Genomic DNA, 7,853 nt, shown 5'->3' with positions numbered 1-7,853 from the left:
TAAGGTAGGACTTGCTGTTGGTCAGAGATCACCTAGCAAAGTTAGCCGCTATCTCTGGAGGTGGGAAGTAACGAAGTACAAGTACTTAAGTACATTAAAAAAAAACTGGGGTAAGTACAGGTAATTGCACACTGCTGTTAAAGTGAGTCAGTGAAAGCTTTGGTTCGTGTGAACCATGTGAGCTTTGGTTCTAAAATCTGATGGAAATGTAAATTGTGTCTACATTCATCTTTGTGAAACTACTTAACTATTTAATATGAGGAACCATCGTGCTGTACAAGTTTTAGGCGCTGCACATTACAGTGAGTGAGTTCTGTAAGGGCGTATTTAACCGTTTCTGCTGAATCATGATGTTGAACAAAACAGCTGAATGTGGTCCTTCAGTTTCTTCCTTTATGTAGCCCATATTACTGTCATTATCTGTCCTGTTAAAGAAAAGTGAAAGAGGTGTGTAGTCGAGCCTGCTCTGTCAGATACACAGAGGAGCTCCCGCTTAGTGTAGTCAAACCCATCTATGTCCAGAGAACCAACAGCGTTTCAAATGAAAGAATTTTGCTAATCAGCTGCACCAGTTCAACCCCTTAAAAAGCCTATGGCCACTGGCGGGCCAAAAGTGTTATTACATCTATTACCAATGAATCGTCCCTGTAGTTACTGAATAATACACCTTAGTGTGTAATAAACCTTGGAGTGTTAAAGGGTTAATGGTTAGTAATGTACATAGGGACGACTGGGTGGGGTTTTCAGAGGTCTGAGAAGCAGAATTTCCCAATCTGATTGGACGGCACTGACAGAGGTGAACATTTCGCCAGTTTTCTGGATGAACTGCATCTTTACCAGCAGTCTCTTAAGACTAGAAGCAGCTGTTCTGAGCTTAAAAGGTAAAGAGGAGAGGAGGGGTTATTGATTTTTTTATATTTTGCTAGTTTAAATGCCAAACAAAGAAATACCCCTGTCATCTCTGGAGAACCTTCATGCAATGATGAGGACATTCCACCATTCCCCCATATTTTTTAAATGAATACTCGGTGAGGCATACTGCTAATTTATTAAACAGTTGCTTGAGCTCACAAAGGCTCAGCAATACAACAGTCAAGCAGGTGTGCAGACACCCAGCCAAATGTTTCGTTATTTGATGTTGACTGAGATGACAACATAAATGTGGATGGTGATTTCACCTTTTGGCTAGCCTCTAAGATTTTTACTCCAGAAGCAATTACACCATGACAGATGCAGGCTAATCCCACTGTAGTTGCAATGATTCATGGCATTCTTGTTTCATCGGGGCAATCCTTCTGACACTTGTACAGAGAGGATAATGTCTATACGTGTCCCGTGCCCCTGTGAATATAAACTGCTTCGTCATTAGTTCTTATCCTCAGAAAGTTCAGGGGCCTTGTTTGCAGAGTGCAGGAATGGGCTGGTCCAGAAACCTTTAGGCATTGTTGCCGTTACATTCAGAGTTAATCTCTAGTGGGGCGGGATAATAGGAAAGCAATGGAGGTGCGCTGTGGGGCTGGACCAGCATCTCGAGTGTGGATAGTGGGGATTCCACAGACTTACAGACCGTCTGCTGAAGCAGGACTCTTTTAAGGAGCAATTTAGTGTAGAAATGAAATGTACACTTTACAGAATTTCTCCATTACACCCATTAATGTTGTCAGAACTTCGCTTCTTTAGTTTTGTACTGGAGCTACACAAAGAAATGGAAGTCTATGCAGAAACATTAGCATCTTGTATTTTGCTGGACTGGCTTAAATGACTTTCAACAAGCCTTGTTGTCCACTCAAGACAAGACAACCATATTCACCATTAGTGTTGGACACAGATGGAATCTGGCCTCTGCCTTTAACCCGTCCATGCAGTGAACACATATACGCACTCTAGTGAGCAAACACACAGTAAACTGTGAGCACACATGCCCTAAGTGGTGGGCAGGGGAGCAGAAAGGGTGAAGGGCCTTGCTCAGTTGCGCAATTTTCCATTGTGCTGCAGTTTTGGACATGCACTAGCGGCAGAATGTAGCTGCTGCATCATTTAAGGTGGAACGTAAAATTAAAATGAGAAACTGAGATTGAGTCGCTGAGCAGCATACACTACAGATTCTGCTCAGAAGTGAAATCAGGAGGCCAAAGGCCGGAGTCTGCGCCCTTTACAAATCCCCTGACAAATCTCTCTCCAACTGTTGACTCTGACTGATGAAACACAGAACAGCCTTTTGCCTTACAGGTGTCTGAGCAAAACATCTACTACTTTCTCTCCCAGATGAAAGAATGGAAGCATTCTAATCAGCTACTTAAAAAGGAAGTTCAGGGTGTCACCCGGGGGGAATTCAGGGGCAGTCAGATTTCAGGGGTAACTAGCATCACTCTGGCAAGCTACTAGAGAAGAAATTAGTTATGGCCAAGTATCCGGCCCTCATTTGTACTATGCAGTAAACACAGTCACTGCTGACTACAGTTGGGCCAGTTTTGGGCCAAAGTAGAAGTAGATGCAGCACAAACCTCTCTCAGGGGTAAGATGCATTTGAAAGTGTGGCCCAGAGTTAAAATGACAGGACAAAACGTGAATCTGTCTGCTATAGCTGGGCCAGTTTTGGCCTACAATACACCTGACATTGGCATAACTGACCATGCCTTAACTAGGCCACCTGTGGTGCCAGGTATGTGTCCACTTGCGCAGGTGTGCAATGCCGGATCTCTCAGCTGAATGTGTGTGGATGTATTTGTGATGTTTATGTATGTAAATGAAGCAAAATAACAATCTGGAAGTAGAATTCTGGCAAACCAGTGATCTATTCTTCCCCTGAACTGTGGGGAGTCTTCGTCCACCTGAGATTCCTTAACATTTTTGCCAGTCTAATCCAATCACTGATGAAGTGGTTGGGTCTATGTGGTATCTACGTTAAGTTGGTCGCTCCAGTGCAAAACTACAAAAGCAACCCTCGGATATCAAACATGTCGTGGCTGACATTTGGAGTAAGGATGCAGATCTGCGTGAGAGATGAGCTGGCCCTATATCTTGAGAGCTTGATCTTTCGTACCCTCTTTTATCCCACTATCTCCTTCTCTCTTTGTCTGGTCTAGACTTCCTTTCAGTGACATTGCTTCTTCTGTTCCTCACTTCTCTCACTATCACTCTCTCTCGCCTCTCCAGTTTCCTGCTCAGCAAGGAACAGATGCAGACAGGAACCGAGGTATCCCAAAAAGCGTGATGAAAGGAAATGTTTGCTTTTGTCCCTGTGCTAAGTCCTTTCTTTTCCACTACGCTCCTCAGTCAGAGCGGGGAGGGCTGGATTCAGTGGCAGAGCAGCAGAGCAGGATTTCTAATCAGGGGACACTTTGCAGACAGTGAAAGGAGCAGCGCCACGGTAGACTAGAGCAGAACAGCAGCCGTTTGGGGCCCAGCCGACGGAGACGGGATCACACATCACTGCTCGCCCCTTCGTATTTGTATGCATGGGCAGTTGGGAAAGATGTGGGTGAAAGTTTGCGAGCGTCAGAGTCAAAGAGGTTCTCCCTCAATTGCTATTTAAATCCAACCCAGATTTACTGGCCTCTTTAGAGTGTAGGAGAAGAGAGTGGTTTTGAGAAAAGCAAAGATTCTGAGGTTTGTTAGACACATATCAAACTAAACCAGGCAGAAAATTTAAGATTTCCATTAAATTAAGTCAACATGTAGGTGTGTTGCTAATAGACTTTGCTAGTTTTCATAACTGATCATTCTGCCTTTGTATACTTAGCTTATCAGAAATTACATTTTCCTGTCAGATCATCCTTCCTAAGTTAATGTATGAGCATGTATCCCAGCTAGCAGAGAACATTATGGGAACATTCAGCAATGTTTTTCAAAGGTTCCAGGAAGCTTAGCCGGTAACGTTACAGGAATAAAGAGGAAAACGTATGACATAATAATGGTTTACATCATGAAGTTATTGGAGTGATTACTTACTTATTACAACATTCCTGATCATAAAAAAGTTTAAATAATGAATGTCCATTACTTTTGTTTATATATACAGTGGGGAAAAAAGTATTTAGTCAAGTCAAGTCAAGTGGGTTTTATTGTCATTTCAACTACATACAGAGTACACAGTGAAACGAAACAACGTTCCTCCAGGACCATGGTGCAACATAGACAGTGCATACAAAACACAAGTGCAACACAAACAAGTGCGGACAGACAACACAACACAATACAGACAGAGAATAATAAATAATTGGGGGTAGTGTGCAAATTCTGCAGTGTGTAATAAATATTGAGTCCAGTGAGGTAGTAAAGTTATTAGTGCAAATGCTTTGTGCAAAAAAATGCTTCCCATTTTATCTGGGGTAAATGGTTGGAGAGAGAGAGAGAGAGAGAGAGAGAGAGAGAGAGAGAGCATGTAACAGAGAAGACATCAGTTCAGAAGTTGAGTTGAGTTGAGAAGTCTGATGGCTTGGGGGAAGAAGCTATTGCAGAGTCTGGTCGTGTTGGACCGGATGCTGCGATACCTTCTTCCTGATGGCAGGAGGGAGAACAGTCTGTGTGAAGGGTGGGTGGAGTCATCCACAGTGCTGGTTGCTTTGCGGATGCAGCAGGCAGTGTAAATGTCCGTAACGGAGGGGAGAGAGACTCCGATGATCCTCTCAGCTGTCCTCACAATGCATTGGAGGGTCTTGCAGTCAGAGGCTGTGCAGGTCCCAGACCAGGCAGTGATGCAGCTGCTTAGGATGCTCTCTATGGTCCCCCTATAGAAGAGGGTGAGGATGGGTGGAGGCAGACGGGCCTTTCTTAGCTTCCGGAGGAAGTGTTGTGCAAGTTCTCCCACTTAAGAAAATGAGAGAGGCCTGTAATTGACATCATAGGTTGACCTCAACTATGAGAGACAAAATGAGAAAAAAAATTCTGAAAATCACATTGTCTGATTTTTAAAGAATTTATTTGCAAATAATGGTGGAAAATAAGTATTTGGTCACCTACAAACAAGCAAGATTTCTGTCCGTCACAGACCTGTAACAACTTCTTTAAGAGGCTTCTCTGTCCGCCACTCATTACCTGTATTAATGGCACCTGCTTGAACTCGTTAACAGTATAAAAGACACCTGCCCACAACCTCAAACAGTCACACTCCAAACTCCACTATGGTGAAGACCAAAGAGCTGTCGAAGGACACCAGAAACAAAATTGTAGACCTGCACCAGGCTGGGAAGACTGAATCTGCAATAGGCAAGCAGCAACATCACTGCTCTAGAGGAGATCTGCATGGAGGAATGGGCCAACATACCAGCAACGGTGTGTGCCAACCTTGTGAAGACTTACAGAAAACGTTTGACCTCTGTCATTGCCAACAAAGGATATATAACAAAGTATTGAGATGAACTTTTGTTATTGACCAAATACTTATTTTCCACCATTATTTGCAAATAAATTCTTTAAAAATCAAACAATGTGATTTTCAGATTTTTTTTTCTCATTTTGTCTGTGATGAGAGTGGGAGAACTTGTACAATTGGTGACTGACTAAATACTTTTTTTTTTATATGTATTCGTTTGTCAATTTTTTCCTTTTTTCTCCCAATTTGGTACTGCCAATTAAACAAGCTCACCAAGCCACCACTTCTTTTCAAACTGCCGCTGAGTCAACAGTGTTTGGAAGAAAGCACCAGGTCCCCAGCTCCATGGCATACCCCTGGACTAACATACCCCAGTGCTGACTAACATCGTTAAAGAGTGATGAGGGGAGAGAGCGCCATCTACCTACCCAGAATGAGCATGGCCAATTGTGCTCTTTCAGACTCCGGCTGCTGATGGCAAAGCGGCATGGCTTGGGATTCAAACTTGCGACCCCAGGGCTATAGACTGCTGAGCCAGGCAGTGTATACAGGCAGTAGAAAGGAAGTGTTCACATGAACATATGCCATACACTGGTGTTTAGCATCTTTTCTGGATCTGAATTCTTATTTTTTTAAGAGCAAAACCACAAGAAAATGACTGTATATGCCAAGACAAGATGGTGCAATGGAATGGCTTGAGGAGAAGGAAGTTCAGGTGATGTCATGAACAAAACAATTGGCAGATTTGAACAGCATTGAGAGCTAGCAGGACTGTGTTGGGATATGTGTGTAGAGGAAAAACCCAAACACTACCTGGTCCTAATTCCATCCCTAACCCTCACACTCTTGAGTACCAGCTGAGGTTCTCCAGATAACTGGTTAACAATTTGAACATCTGTAGACAATCTATAGAGGCCTAAAATGTAAGTGAAACCAAGTTGGTTTCCTGTTAAGGGATTTGTTGGGGGGTGGTCTCCAAACCTCTGGCCAGTGGTTCTGGTCAAACATGAGCTGCATGGGTGAATATCAGGAGCTTCTCTAAGTTTCTCTCCATGTTAAGAGCAGGTGAGACTGCATGTACTCGGTGAGTATCAGTTGTGGTCTGTAACTTGCCGAACTGAGTGCCGAATTAAGAGGGGCTGCTTAGGAAATCCCATCCTTTACTGCAAAAATGAAGAACTGAGCACTCTGATGGTTAAGTACAGCTGATGAGTGCGGATATGCAACAGTGAATTCAAGTGAGAGATACTATCATCGGATGTTAAGTCGTCACGAAACTCCATGTTTAAATCTTGGGACAAACAGCGAGCTGCCTGGAAATGATGTCTATCAGCATGTGTGACAGAGAGGGAGAGAGAGAGGGAGAGAGAGAGGGAGAGAGAGGGGGGGGGGAGAGAAAGCAAGCATCACCAACTGTTTTTGGAAATGTTCCGTGCTGCTGTGTACTATAATCTCCGGAGGTGGATGTGTTTGCCGTGCTCTGGTGTGTGAGTGTGCACTAGTGGAAGTGTGTGTGTGAGTGTGTGTGTGAAAGCACACTACACTTTTTATAGAGGCTCCCCTACTGAGCCCCTGAGCACAACGTGTACAGTTACTCACATCCACAGGAAGTTTAGGCATGACATCATCCTTATCAGCCCCTAACTCACCACTCCCCCAGGACCCTCAATCAGCACAGAGACATAGACAGAGAGAGGGAATTTTAGAAGGGGGGGGGGGGTGCACACATATGGGAGGGGAATAATGAAAAAAAGAGAGGGAATGTTGTTTTGTTTTAGGCATGGTGAAAAGTCTGTGACGCAGAACAAGAAACCTGTATCTCCATTTTTGTTGTTTTTCAGTTTTATGCTATGATGAATGAACCAATAGATATGCTTCAGAATAGCTTGGAATAAAATCTTTTACATTGACTTCCATTGAAATGTAATAATGTTTTGGTCTTCTCCTGTAAAGTTCTCGTTTTAAAGATACAAGGTTCTTGCATGACAGTGATGATATACAGCTCTGGAAAGAAATTCTTGCATTCTGTGCATCTCTATGTGTCTGGCAGCCATTGTATTCCAGGCTTTTCATCAAACAAAGCTGAGTTACCTGAATTTGCAGACTATGAACGGCATAAAGTCGCCCAACAGCAATGTGAACAAACAGCAATGAGAGCCTGCCAAGACATGGAAGCTGTGATTGGCAGACAAGGTTATTTCACTATAGTGAGACAATTTGATGCTCTTAAACGTATTAAATGCTCTTAAAGTTAAATAACTTCTGTGCATTATAATTATTATAATAATTTCTTTGCATAATTTGAGCTGTTGTTATTTCTTCAAATTAATGCAAAATAGAAATATATTTTTTTGGAATTTGGTGGATGAGGTGGGGTGGTGATCATCAAACATCCTCACCTCACTTATGCTCTTGTGTAACACTCACTGAATGCAATCAAATCACACAGCAATGCCTCCAAAATCGAGTTAAAAGCCTTCTGTTAACTGTTTTAATACTCTTCATCTGGAAAGAAATAATTACCCCGAGAGATACCAAT

The sequence above is a fragment of the Salminus brasiliensis genome, chromosome 18 (assembly GCF_030463535.1).
Source record: "Salminus brasiliensis chromosome 18, fSalBra1.hap2, whole genome shotgun sequence".
In the NCBI taxonomy this organism is placed as follows: domain Eukaryota; kingdom Metazoa; phylum Chordata; class Actinopteri; order Characiformes; family Bryconidae; genus Salminus; species Salminus brasiliensis.
Note: the sequence above shows the minus strand (reverse complement) of the source record.